The sequence below is a fragment of the Danio rerio genome, chromosome 7 (assembly GCF_052040795.2).
Source record: "Danio rerio strain M-AB ecotype USA chromosome 7, GRCz13ab, whole genome shotgun sequence".
Classification (NCBI taxonomy): Eukaryota; Metazoa; Chordata; class Actinopteri; order Cypriniformes; family Danionidae; genus Danio; species Danio rerio.
The window spans coordinates 81,007,501-81,020,000 of record NC_141027.1 but is presented as its reverse complement, the minus strand read 5'-3'; the positions used below and the strand labels follow the sequence as shown (position 1 = coordinate 81,020,000).

At 37.7% G+C, this 12,500-nt stretch overlaps 1 protein-coding gene across 41 annotated transcripts in view; it reads left to right on the top strand.

The window, feature by feature from the left end:
- The window catches only part of ptprda (protein tyrosine phosphatase receptor type Da), a 334,943-nt gene that overhangs the window by 63,789 nt on the left and 258,654 nt on the right, over positions 1-12,500 (top strand). For all 41 annotated transcript variants that reach the window (XM_087258625.1, XM_087258611.1, XM_087258629.1 and 38 more), the window contains exons 4-5: positions 5,789-5,862; positions 9,234-9,317. The gene's annotated coding sequence lies outside the window, so the exon portion shown is untranslated. The remainder of the gene's footprint in view (positions 1-5,788; positions 5,863-9,233; positions 9,318-12,500) is intronic.

Genomic DNA, 12,500 nt, shown 5'->3' with positions numbered 1-12,500 from the left:
AGCCGGTAATGAATTCTGCTGCGTGCGTGTGGATGTTGTGGAGTGACGGAGCTTCATGTGTTCTGCAGAACTCAAACCCTGAGCTGGACCAGACCCTGAACACACGTGAGGGATTCTGGAGGAAGACAGAGTTATTTACACTAATGAGCATTCATTACACACGAGGGATGATCAGAGCCTCCTCTATTCTACTTCATCACGCTCTGCTTCAGTTTGTGGCTGTTTAAATGCATGTGATGATGTTGAGTAACCGTCGAGCGTCCTGTACTGCTGCACTAGTGCTGTTCTCCTCATCTCATGATCAAGTTTGATCTTAATAACAGGGATGTGTGCCCGTCTTCAACCTTCAATTTCCAATAAGGGCTGCACAGTGGCTCACTTTGGCCTCGCAGCAAGAAGGTCGTTGGTTCGAGTTTAGGCTGGGTCACCTTTATACATCAGGGGTCACTACAGTGGAATGAACCACCAACTATTCCAGCACATGTTTTACACAGTAGATGCCCTTCCACACACACACACACACACACACACACACACACACACACACACACACACACACACACCAGAACCTGACTATATTGGTTGTTTTTGTTTTTTTGTTGTTTTGTTTTTGTTTTTCGTTCGTGTTTCTTTGTATTTGCATGATCCCAACCTTTTTGCATATTCTAATAAAAAATAAAGAAGTTAAATGCTTTATAAATAAGCAAAATCTTTGTAGACTATTAATATATGTACTGTATATCATTTATTTTAAAAATGCCAATGGTAGGGGGCTACAGGACATTGTGCTCAGGGGTCTCTGAATTCTTAATCCGGGCCTGAGGTTATGGAGACCGCATGGTGAATCTAATAGTTTCATAAATGAATGTGATATTAGGAAATCCCCAGGCGAGCCCTGCTCATTGTCCTACAGCTGGCATGACTGCTTTTGATTATGAATATGCTCTTTAGCGTGTGAATGAATGTTGAGTTTAATGTGTTATTAACAGTGGGTTTGGTGTGTTCTTTATTACGGAAGAGTTGTGTGGATAATAACTGGCATAATCAAGACATAAACAGACTCAATGTCTGCAGATGAACAGCAGTGATGCACTGATGAATGCTGCAGCTGATCCAGTTATCAGACTCAGATCATTCGTGTGTTGTGTTGATGTTGACCTGAATAAGAGAGCAGTATCTGTCCTTCATCCAGCAGACCTGTTTCTCTGCTCATTGTAGAGTTTGATTGCTCCGCTGTGGCTCCGGGTGGACGTGGAATTACTGTAGACCGGAGTCCATTAGCGGCAGCTTTACCTCGCAATCGCTAGGCTAATTATGCACAGTAATTAATGAGTTTTCTGAGGGGCGGTGCTACAGTCTTTGTTGGCCGTGCTAATGAAAGGCCTGTTTAGATCTGTGAGAAACACAGAGGGGGAAACTTTGATCAGTAGAGTAAACACATCCGTCTGCGTAATTAGCAGAGAAGCTAAATAAAACGCTAATCTCCGGGGAGAGCATGAGACTAACAGAGAGAGCGTGCTTAATCTGAGTCATCCCAGCACTGGTCTACGGGAATGTGTGACGCTCGGGATCTGATCAGTCCATCCGTCTTCATCTGTCCACCCTGTGCTGGACCAGTTACTGTACAAGCGCTCGGTTAACACACTCCGGCTGTAGAGGATGGGCTGCTGTGACCTAATCCAGCATCAGAGAAGGACAACATCAACCCTGGACTCATTCATTACAGTTAATGACCCACGCATCATGTGAACAGCGGAGAATATACAAGCAAGCAATGCTTCATCTTGACCCTGCTGAAAAAAACAGCTTAAACCAGCCTAGACTGGTTGGCTGGGTTTATCTGGTCAGCCAGGCTGGTTTTAGAGGGGTTTTGGCCACTTTCAGATTTCCAGCCATTTCCAGCCTGCTCTCAGCTGGTCAGGCTGGGAGATGACCAGTTAAAACCAGCTTGACCAGCCTAGCCAGACTGGGAGCCCAGTCAAAACCAGCTATGTCCAGCTTAAACCAGGCTGGTCAAGCTGGTTGTAGCTGGTTTTAGCTGGTCATTTTCCAGCCTGATCAGCTGAGACCAGACTGGAAATGGCTGGAAACCAGCCTGAAAGTGTCCAAACCCCATCTAAAACCAGCCTGGTCATCCAGCCAACCAGCCCAGGCTGGTTTAAGCTGTTTTTTCAGCAGGGGAAGTTTGGTGCTGGGGTGGCACGGTGGCTCAGTGGTGTCCGCACTTTCACCTCACAGCACTCAGGTCGCTTTTTTGAGTCTCGGCTGGGTCAGTTGGTGTTTCTGTGTGGAGTTTGCATGTTCTCCCCGTGTTGGTGTGGGTTTCCTCCGGGTGCTCCGGTTTCCCCCACAGTCCAAACACATGCGCTATAGGGGAACTGATCAACTACACTGGCCGTAGAGTGTGTGTGTGTGTGTGTGTGTGTGTGTGTGTGTGTGTGTGTGTGTGTGTGTGTTTCCCAGTACTGAGTTGCAGCTGGAAGGGCATCCGCTGTGTAGAACATGCTGGAATAGTTGGCGGTTCATTCCGCTGTGGTGAGCACTAATTAATAAAGGGATTACGCTGAAGAAAAATAAATGAATGTTCATATTTTCATGACGGCTGAACACATTTTGGGTACAGGGCTTCTCCTTTAGGCCCATAGTTACACCACAAAATCACACACACACATATACAAAGATAAATGGTGCTGCATACACAGGGCATATCGCATAAAGCTAATCTGCAGCCCTCGTCCCTGGTGAGGCTTTACATTAAAAAATAAAAAAAACAACAATCAAGAATAAAACACAAAACAGCAAACACTCACAATATATACAGAGCCACAAACAATTCAGCCTGCATAAAGAGAAATGTAGACGTGACCTGAGAGAAGTGTATTTAATGCTCACATTGCTGTAGAGATTCCAACCATTCATCCAGCTTCACAGAAAGAACGGGGAGTTCTGATTCTAACTTTAAATGAGCGGGCACGGCATTCCAGAGATGTGAACCTTTTCCTGAAGATAATGACTGACCCAGCGGCTCTGCATCTGCACATTACAGTTCCCACTCACTGTAGTCACTACTGTAGGGGCCAAACCATGAGTACACTTAAACATGGTGTTTAAAATGAAAACATCAATTAAAATAAATAAAAGTGATATTTATATCTGTTATGAACACAAGCCTACAGTAACCGAGGCTTTATCACCTGATCTGCTGTTTCAGAAGATTAATCAGAGTCAGTGTTTCTCCACTCGGGTTGATCTGTGTGATATTACACCACCGCATTCACATGACTACTGCAGACTATCGCCCCCCAGTGGTCAATCACTCAACTGTTTCCATATATTTGAGCTGATCTCAGATCAGTTTCACTAGTTTACCAGACATTGTAGTGAGGTGTTTGTAAAATGAAAAGTAATAATATTGATTCATCTACTGTTGTTGGGCTGTTTAGCAGAGCAGCAATGAAAAAAACAACAATAAAGTCTTGAAAATTGATGAAATAATGCAATAAGTTGAAGTATATTGGACTGCAGACAGCATTTATAGAGTATACTCCACATGTGCAGAGTGTTTAAACAGCTGATCTCAATCCACATTCTGCCTGAATATTATCCTGAAATATCAGTAATATACAGCATGTGCAATGATCATATCAGTCACCCTGATGAAGAGAGATGGGAGATAAAACAGCACGACTGCAGCCTTTACACAGCACACTCATCAGCACCTCAAACCCTGGACAGCGTGTCATATGTCACATTCACATGCATTAATGTGTGTATTAGATCATCTGTGTGTACTGCAGGGTGTGTATGGGGTCAGGACAGTAAATCTGCCATGATCCTCTCCTCTGTCCTGTTATCAGTCTCACACTGTTGTTCTCCTCTTCTGATAGTCTTGATAACGCCGTCCTGGAGTTCCCCTCTCATTATGTGAGCAGACAGGAGTGTAGAGTAATGATGTGCTCACACATTCACTGCGCTCTGAGTTTACTCACTGTGACGACGTCTGCTGTGGAGAAACACACACTGCAGCAGTGTTCTGGTGTTGATCATGTGATCTGCCTAATCATCATGTGACTCCTTCAATTAAAGATGGCTCCAGTTCCAGCATTGTTTGCTTGGCGTTGTCGATGCTCAGCTTCTTCAGTTGATCAGCGGTGCTCCTTCATCGTCTGTGCGGTGTTTGAGTGTGTGTGGATGTTTTTCACTCTATTTTTGTGGGATGTTTTGGTCTGATTGGATTGTTTTTACAGTATTATAGAACAGAGGAAGGTGTGTGTGTGCAAGCATGAGCTGTACTGTATACACAACATGCCTCTTGACAATGTCAACAACACACTCTAAACAATAAATATAGTGAGCAAATGGGCGGCATGGTGGCTCAGTGGTCAGAACGGTGGCCTCACAGCAAGAAGGTCGCAGGTTTGAGTCTGGGCTGGGTCAGTTGGTGTTTCTGTGTGGAGTTTGCATGTTCTCCCCGTGTTGGTGTGGGTTTCCTCCGGGTGCTCCGGTTTCCCCCACAGTCCAAACACATGCGCTATAGGGGAACTGATCAACTACACTGGCCAGAGTGTATGAGTGCGTGTGTGTGTGTGTGTGAATGAGTGTGTATGGGTGTTTCCCAGTACTGGGTTGCAGCTGGAAGGGCATCTGCTGTGTAAAACATATGCTGGAATAGTTGGTGGTTCATTCCACTGTGGCGACCCCTGATAAATAAGCTAAAGGAAAATGAATGAATGATTGTTGAATAAAATGGGCACCTTTAGTCCAGGGGTGTCCAAACTCAGTCCTGGAGGGCCGCTGTCCTGCAGATCTGCCTCAACACACCTGCACGGATGTTTTATAGAAAGCCTATAAGAGCTTGATCAGCCTGTTCAGGTGTGTCTGATTGGGGTTGGAGCTAAACTCTGCAGGACAGCGGCCCTCCAGGACTGAGTTTGTACACCCCTGCTTTAGGTGAACAACTAAATTTGCTGCAGCTGAACTCTTGAAAGGCCGTTTGCATCGTATTACGCCATAAAAAGATGCACATTAGTACCTTCGAGAGCCATTATTTACATTACTGCTGACATGTTTATAGTAAATAATGCACACTGATATTATTCTACAGCTCCATGCTGTTGTAGCCTTAATGTTAACGTTGTCTCTTTTTTCTGAGTGGGAAATGTGTACACCATGTCCATTTATCACCTGATTTTAATCATAAATAGGTTAGAAATAAAACTCAATAAATAGCTTTATTTCTGTTTGCTCTGACAGTGTACAGTGCTATGTGAAATGTGTAGCACATACTGTCAATTTATCTTGATTTTACTCAGAAAAAGGTGAAAAAAGAAAACTAAAGAGAAAAGTAAACAGGTTTTTGCACATTTTTGAGAGTGTAAAATGCAGTGTGAAATATAAAGTACATAATGTCTATTTATCTGTTGATTATAATCATAAAAAAACATCATGAAAAGGATAAAAACTAAAGAAATCAACACATTTTTGCAAGTTCTATTTTTTTCTGAGAGTGTAAAGTGCAGTGAGAAATCTAAAGTACAGAGCGTCCATTTATCTATTTATTATAATCATAAGAAGGGTAACAATAAACAAAACAAATAAACACACACACACACACACCTGTGCATGTTAATATTACAGATAGATCCTTTACTCTACAGCGTGCCGCGAGTCTGAAAGGTGTCTGAGTTGTCGTTGTCCTCCTGATTGTATTAAGCATGATCAGAGCACCATGTGGTTGAGCAGATCTGCATATTCTGCAGTGTAACCCGGGTCTGTTTGTGTGTTTCAGCTGTGATTCTGAGGGGTTTTATTCTTTCGGTCCTCCGGCCGGAGACAGCTCAGATGAGGAGGCTTTCATGAGCGGTAAGACACACAGTATAAATCAGATCCTGCAAATAACATCAGCAGTCTGAAGAGCTGACAATGTGAACATGTAACCGTGTGTAGACAACAGCGGCCTGTTAACGTGACTTTATCTGTGAAATATAAGCTCTGTAACTCCTCAGCAGGTAGAGCCGGCTGTGCTGTTCACCCTCGGGGTATTGTCTCTATAAACTGATTAAATGCTGAACTCTGATGCAGAAACTGTAGGAGTGTTGGAATATAATAGTCACATGTTTAATAGCAGACTAATGACCGATAATAAACTGGAGCTAATGCCTCATTAAATATTCATGAGCTTTATACAATCACTGAAAGAGCCTTCATTGACTATAACACACCGATTACACAGCACACACACTTCTGAGAACATATGCTGATCTAATCCATTTACAGTCATTACAGTCTGAGCCCTTATGCGTTACTTTAGAGATAAAACAACACCAACACAAACCTGTACAGTGTAGAAACTCCAAACCCCCACACTGAAGCCTGCACACATAAAACATGGAGAGTTTAAACTCTGATTATCCTGCAAATGTTTTTAGGTTGTTGATTATATCAAAAAGAGGCGTTTTATATGTGTGTGTTGTAGGTGTTTATGCATGATAGATGTGTATATGTGTATGTGTGTTTTAGGTGTTGTTCATGGTTTATTTGTGTTTTAGGTGTTGTCTGATGTTTAATGTTGTTTATGTATTATAGAGGTTGTCCATAAGGTTTTAAGTGCCATCTTTGTGTTTTAGGTGTTGTTTAAGTGTTTTAGGTGTTGTTTAAGTGTTTTAGGTGTTGTTTAGGTGTTGTTTAAGTGTTTTATGTGTTGTTTATGTGTTGTTTGTGTGTTTTTGGTGTTGTTTAAGTGTTTTAGGTGTTGTTTAAGTGTTTTATGTGTTGTTTAAGTGTTTTATGTGTTGTTTATGTGTTGTTTGTGTGTTTTTGGTGTTGTTTAAGTGTTTTAGGTGTTGTTTAAGTGTTTTATGTGTTGTTTAAGTGTTTTATGTGTTGTTTAAGTGTTGTTTGTGTGTTTTTGGTGTTGTTTAAGTATTTTAGGTGTTGTTTAAGTGTTTTATGTGTTGTTTAAGTGTTTTATGTGTTGTTTAAGTGTTGTTTGTGTGTTTTTGGTGTTGTTTAAGTGTTTTAGGTGTTGTTTAAGTGTTTTATGTGTTGTTTAAGTGTTTTATGTGTTGTTTAAGTGTTGTTTGTGTGTTTTTGGTGTTGTTTAAGTGTTTTATGTGTTGTTTAAGTGTTTTATGTGTTGTTTAAGTGTTGTTTGTGTGTTTTTGGTGTTGTTTAAGTATTTTAGGTGTTGTTTAAGTGTTTTATGTGTTGTTTAAGTGTTGTCTATGTGTTTTAGGTGTTGTTTAAGTGTTTTAGGTGTTGTTTAAGTGTTTTTGGTGTTGTTTAAGTGTTTTAGGTGTTGTTTAAGTATTGTTTGTGTGTTTTAGGTGTTGTTTAAGTGTTTTAGGTGTTGTTTAAGTGTTGTTTGTGTGTTTTTGGTGTTGTTTAAGTGTTGTCTATGTGTTTTAGGTGTTGTTTAAGTGTTTTATGTGTTGTTTAAGTGTTGTTTGTGTGTTTTTGGTGTTGTTTAAGTGTTGTCTATGTGTTTTAGGTGTTGTTTAAGTGTTTTAGGTGTAGTTTAAGTGTTGCCTATGTGTTTTAGGTGTTGTTTAAGTGTTGTCAATGTTTTTAAGGTGTTGTTTAAGTGTTTTAGGTGTTGTTTAAGTGTTGTCTATGTGTTTGAGGTGTTGTCTATTGGTTTTATGTGTTGTCTCAGGTGTTGTTTAGGTGTTGTCTAAGTATTTTAGGTGTTTTCTGTGCTGTAGGTGTTGTTTAGGTGTTTTCTGTGTGTTTTAGATGTTGTTTAGGTGTTGTCTAAGTATTTCAGGTGTTGTCTATGTGTTGTATGTGTTGTTTAGGTGTCGTTTAAGTGTTTTAGGTGTTGTCTAAGTATTTTAGGTGTTGTCTGTGTGTTGTAGGTGTTGTTTAGGTGTTGTCTATGTGTTTTAGGTGTTGTTTAGGTGTTGTCTATGTGTTTGAGGTGTTGTCTATGTGTTTTATGTGTTGTGTCAGGTGTTGTTTAGGTGTTGTCTAAGTATTTTAGGTGTTATCTGTGCTGTAGGTGTTGTTTAGGTGTTTTCTGTGTGTTTTAGATGTTGTTTAGGTGTTGTCTAAGTATTTCAGGTGTTGTCTATGTGTTGTAGGTGTTGTTTAGGTGTCGTTTAAGTGTTTTAGGTGTTGTCTAGGTATTTCAGGTGTTGTCTGTGTGTTGTAGGTGTTGTTTAGGTGTTGTCTAAGTATTTTAGGTGTTGTCTATGTGTTTTATGTGTTGTTTTATGTGTTGTTTAGGTGTTGTCTAAGTATTTTAGGTGTTGTCTGTGTTGAAGGTGTTGTCTATGTGTTTTATGTGTTGTTTTAGGTGTTGTTTAGGTGTTGTCTAAGTATTTTAGGTGTTGTCTATGCGTTTTATGTGTTGTTTTAGGTGTTGTTTAGGTGTTGTCTAAGTATTTTAGGTGTTGTCTGTGTTGTAGGTGTTGTTTAGGTGTCGTCTGTGTGTTTTAGGTGTTGTTTAGGTGTTGTCTAAGTATTTTAGGTGTTGTCTGTGTGGTAGGTGTTGTTTAGGTGTTGTCTGTGTGTTTTAGGTGTTGTTTAGGTGTTGTCTAAGTATTTTAGGTGTTGTCTGTGTTGTAGGTGTTGTTTAGGTGTTGTCTAAGTATTTTAGGTGTTGTCTGTGTGTTGTTTAGGTGTTGTTTAAGTGCCACTTGTGTGTTTTAGGTGTTGTTTAAGTGTTGTCTAAGAATTTTAAGTGTTGTCTATGTGTTTTAGATGTTATTTAATTGTTGTCTGTGTGTTGTTTAGGTGTTGTTTATGTGTTGTAGGTGTTGTCTATGTGTTTTTGGGTCTCATTGTTCATCCGTGTTTCCGTGTTTGAATGTGTTACTGCTGCAGTGTTTTGGTGTTGTTTTAGATTGTTTTGTGTTTTGTTCACGCTGTTTAATTACTATTTTCAAAATAAAGTCATTACAGTTGTTGTTGCTTTGATTATGTTAGTTGCTTCAGTTGCACTGTGGTTTAGATGTTTTGTTTAGGTGTTGTTTTGTGTATGTGTTCTTACTGTAAGTGTTATTTTGTGTTGTTGTTTGTCAGATTGCATGAGTAAACAAGTGCATATGAGCCAGAGAAATGTACAAAGATGAAACTGATGTGTGAGTTCATCCCCTATAACCCCTCTCTCTCTCTGTGTGTGTGTGTGTGTGTGTGTGTGTGTGTGTGTGTGTGTGTGTGTGTGTGTGTGTGTGTGTGTGTGTGTGTGTGTGTGTGTGTGTGTGTGTGTGTGTGCGCGTGCATGCACGCAGGTGCGCTCTGGCTCGGAGCAGGTTGTGTGTCTTTGGTTCAGGGATCCAGATGGAACCTGCATGAACCTGCGGGCGGCAGTGAGTGTAAGTCCTGAACACACACACACATATTCAGAAATATCAAATAAAGCATTGCTTCACTCACCGTCATAATCAAGGTCACTGTCTGAGAGTCAGTTTAATATGATGATGTAATGATGCTGTATTTATGTGCAAACCTGCTAATGTAGATGTCATTAACACACACACACACACACACACACCCACACACACACACACCCACACACACACACACACACACACACACAACCACACACCATTAGACCTGATTATGATTAAACTAATGATGTGTTCATTTATCTGCATTAACTACAGAGAAATCCGGTTTATTTCTCCATTACAGTCATCTTCAGTAGCAGCTGCTTTAAGCTTTAATGTGTGTTTATATTGATGTGATGTAATATTATTATTATTATTGTTATTATTATTAATGTTTTATTATTATTATTATTATTATTATTATCATTATTATTATTATTGTTGTTGTTGTTGTTGTTGATGTTGTTTTTGTATATATATTATTATTAAGTCATGACTCTGTTTTATTAGACCATGGTCACCAATGAATGAAGATTATTACAGTAAAGTTATGGTGATAATGTTAGCATAAAGTGAGTTTCACCAACAGATCATTATTAAATCATTATTAAAATTATTTACTGCCGCAGTATTTAGTATTTGACTTGCATTTTTATTATTATTATTATGTTAATTATTTGAACCAGATTTTTAATTTGATTAGTTTTGCATTGCACACTGTTAGACTACTATTTATTTATTCTTTTATTAGTGTATATAAATTATTAATATGTAATAATAAAACAAAATAATAATATATGTATTACTATTATTTTTAAAATATTATTAAATATCAAAGTTTGGTGTTTAAAACACACTAAATGAAAGCTACATGTTTAGTATAAAGCTTATTTTGGTATAGTATTGTTATTAATATTAAACAAAATACATCATTTGAGATGTGATAATTTGAGTTGTGATGGAAATGTTGACCAGAACATTTAAATGGCATATTTCAGTATATTATATTGCTCAACATGAAGACAATTAATGAACAAATGCGCATGTTATACTTATTTATTGAATCATCTCATATAAATGAGAATAAATAAATATTTCAGTAATCAATAAAAGTCTCCACTAATGCTCCTGTAATCCAGCTTCATGCAGTGCGTCTGACTGGATATTCACATCACTGTGCAGAACTACAGCTTGTAAAGATGATCACCATATTCCTCAGATGATACATGTACTCAGATTTGTATAATTTAAGCCGATAGTAAACACAGAAACGCCTTCATCATCTCCATAATCTTCATCTGTGTGAGTTTGCTTCTGTTTTTAATGCACAAGTAAACCTTGCGTCTGTCTGTAGAGAACATTTCCTGTGAGTCTTCATCTGGAGCTGATGATGTTTGTTCTGCTGCTTACATTTAATATGAAGTTATTTAGGACATTATTGAAAACAGGGCGACCCACTGTGGCTCAATGGTTATAACTGTGGCCTCACAGCAGGAAGGTCTCTGGTTTGAGTCCCGGCTGGGTCAGTTGGTGTTTCTGTGTGGAGTTTGCATGTTCTCCCCGTGTTGGCGTGGGTTTCCTCCGGGTGCTCCGGTTTCCCCCACAGTCCAAACACATGCGCTATAGGGGAACTGATCAACTACACTGGCCGTAGTGTATGAGTGTGTGTGTGTGTGTGTGTGTGTGTGTGTGTGTGTGTGTGTGTGTGTGTGTGAATGCGTGTATGGGTGTTTCCCAGTACTGGGTTGCAGCTGGAAGGGCATCTGCTGTATAAAACACATGCTAAATAGTGTGGTGACCCCTGATAAGTAAGGAACTAAGCTGAATGAAAATGAATGAGTGAACTATAGCATACAGAGATATTGATCTATGATTTGAGCTTCGCACAGGACTTCTACAGAGTAATATTTCAGTGAAGAGCACACATGATATATTAGAGACATCATTCACTCGTTCATTCACTCATTCAGTGTGTTATTTCTCCTGTGGGTGTGAACGAAGAGTGCAATGAAGATTTCCTCCAGCAGGTGTCACTGCAGCACCACAAACACACTGCAGGGTCACCATCAGCTCACTGAAACATACAAGTGAGAATCAGAATCAGAAAGAGCTTTACTGCCAGGTATGTTTGCACTTTTGGAGAATTTGTTTTTGTGACAGAGCTTCTACAGTGCAACAGAATTACAGAAACATGACAATAAACAGATAATAAATATATAAAAAAGCAGTAAGAGGTGAATGCAAAGTATGCAAATAGACAAGTGTATGGAGAGATATATTACTATATACAACTAAATAGAGTACAATAATAATAATAATATTATATAATTATAATATAGTAATAATGATAATAATAATAATAATATAATAATAATAATATTATTAATAATAATAATAATGATAATATAATAATAATAATAATAATAATAATAATAAAGTAATAATAATGATAATAATGATAATGATAATAATAATAATAATAATATAATAATATTAATAATAATAATAATGATAATATAATAATAATAATATCATTAATAATAATAATGATAATATAAGAATAATAATAATAATAATAATAATAATAATAATAATAATAATAATAATCATAGTAAAGTAATAATAATGATAATAATGATAATATAATAATAATAATAATAATAAAATAATAATAATATTAATAATAATATTAATGATAATAATAATGATAATATAATAATAATAATAATAATAATAATAATAATAATAATAATAATAATGATAATATAATAATAATAATAATAATAATAATGATGATGATGATGATGATGATGATGATGATGATGATAATAATAATAATAATAGAGTAGTGAAAGTCACATCTCTGCATTTAAAAAAAAAATCAATCACTAACACACAAATGCTGAAAATAAGCATGTGAAGTTGTTTCTGTGTAATAAAGTGGCAGCAGATGTGCACTTGTATTAATGTTTTAAGCTTTATTCCACCTTACTGTGTGTTTAATGTCATGTTCACTGACTTGATTATTCAGTTCTTCTCCTTTAACAGCATATTATGAATATATGAACTGAAATAATCTATTAATCAATAAGATGTCATCAATAAAATAAATGTAATGTATTGAATTAAAAATATATTTATTTGACGTTATTCTTGAATAGAAAGCTA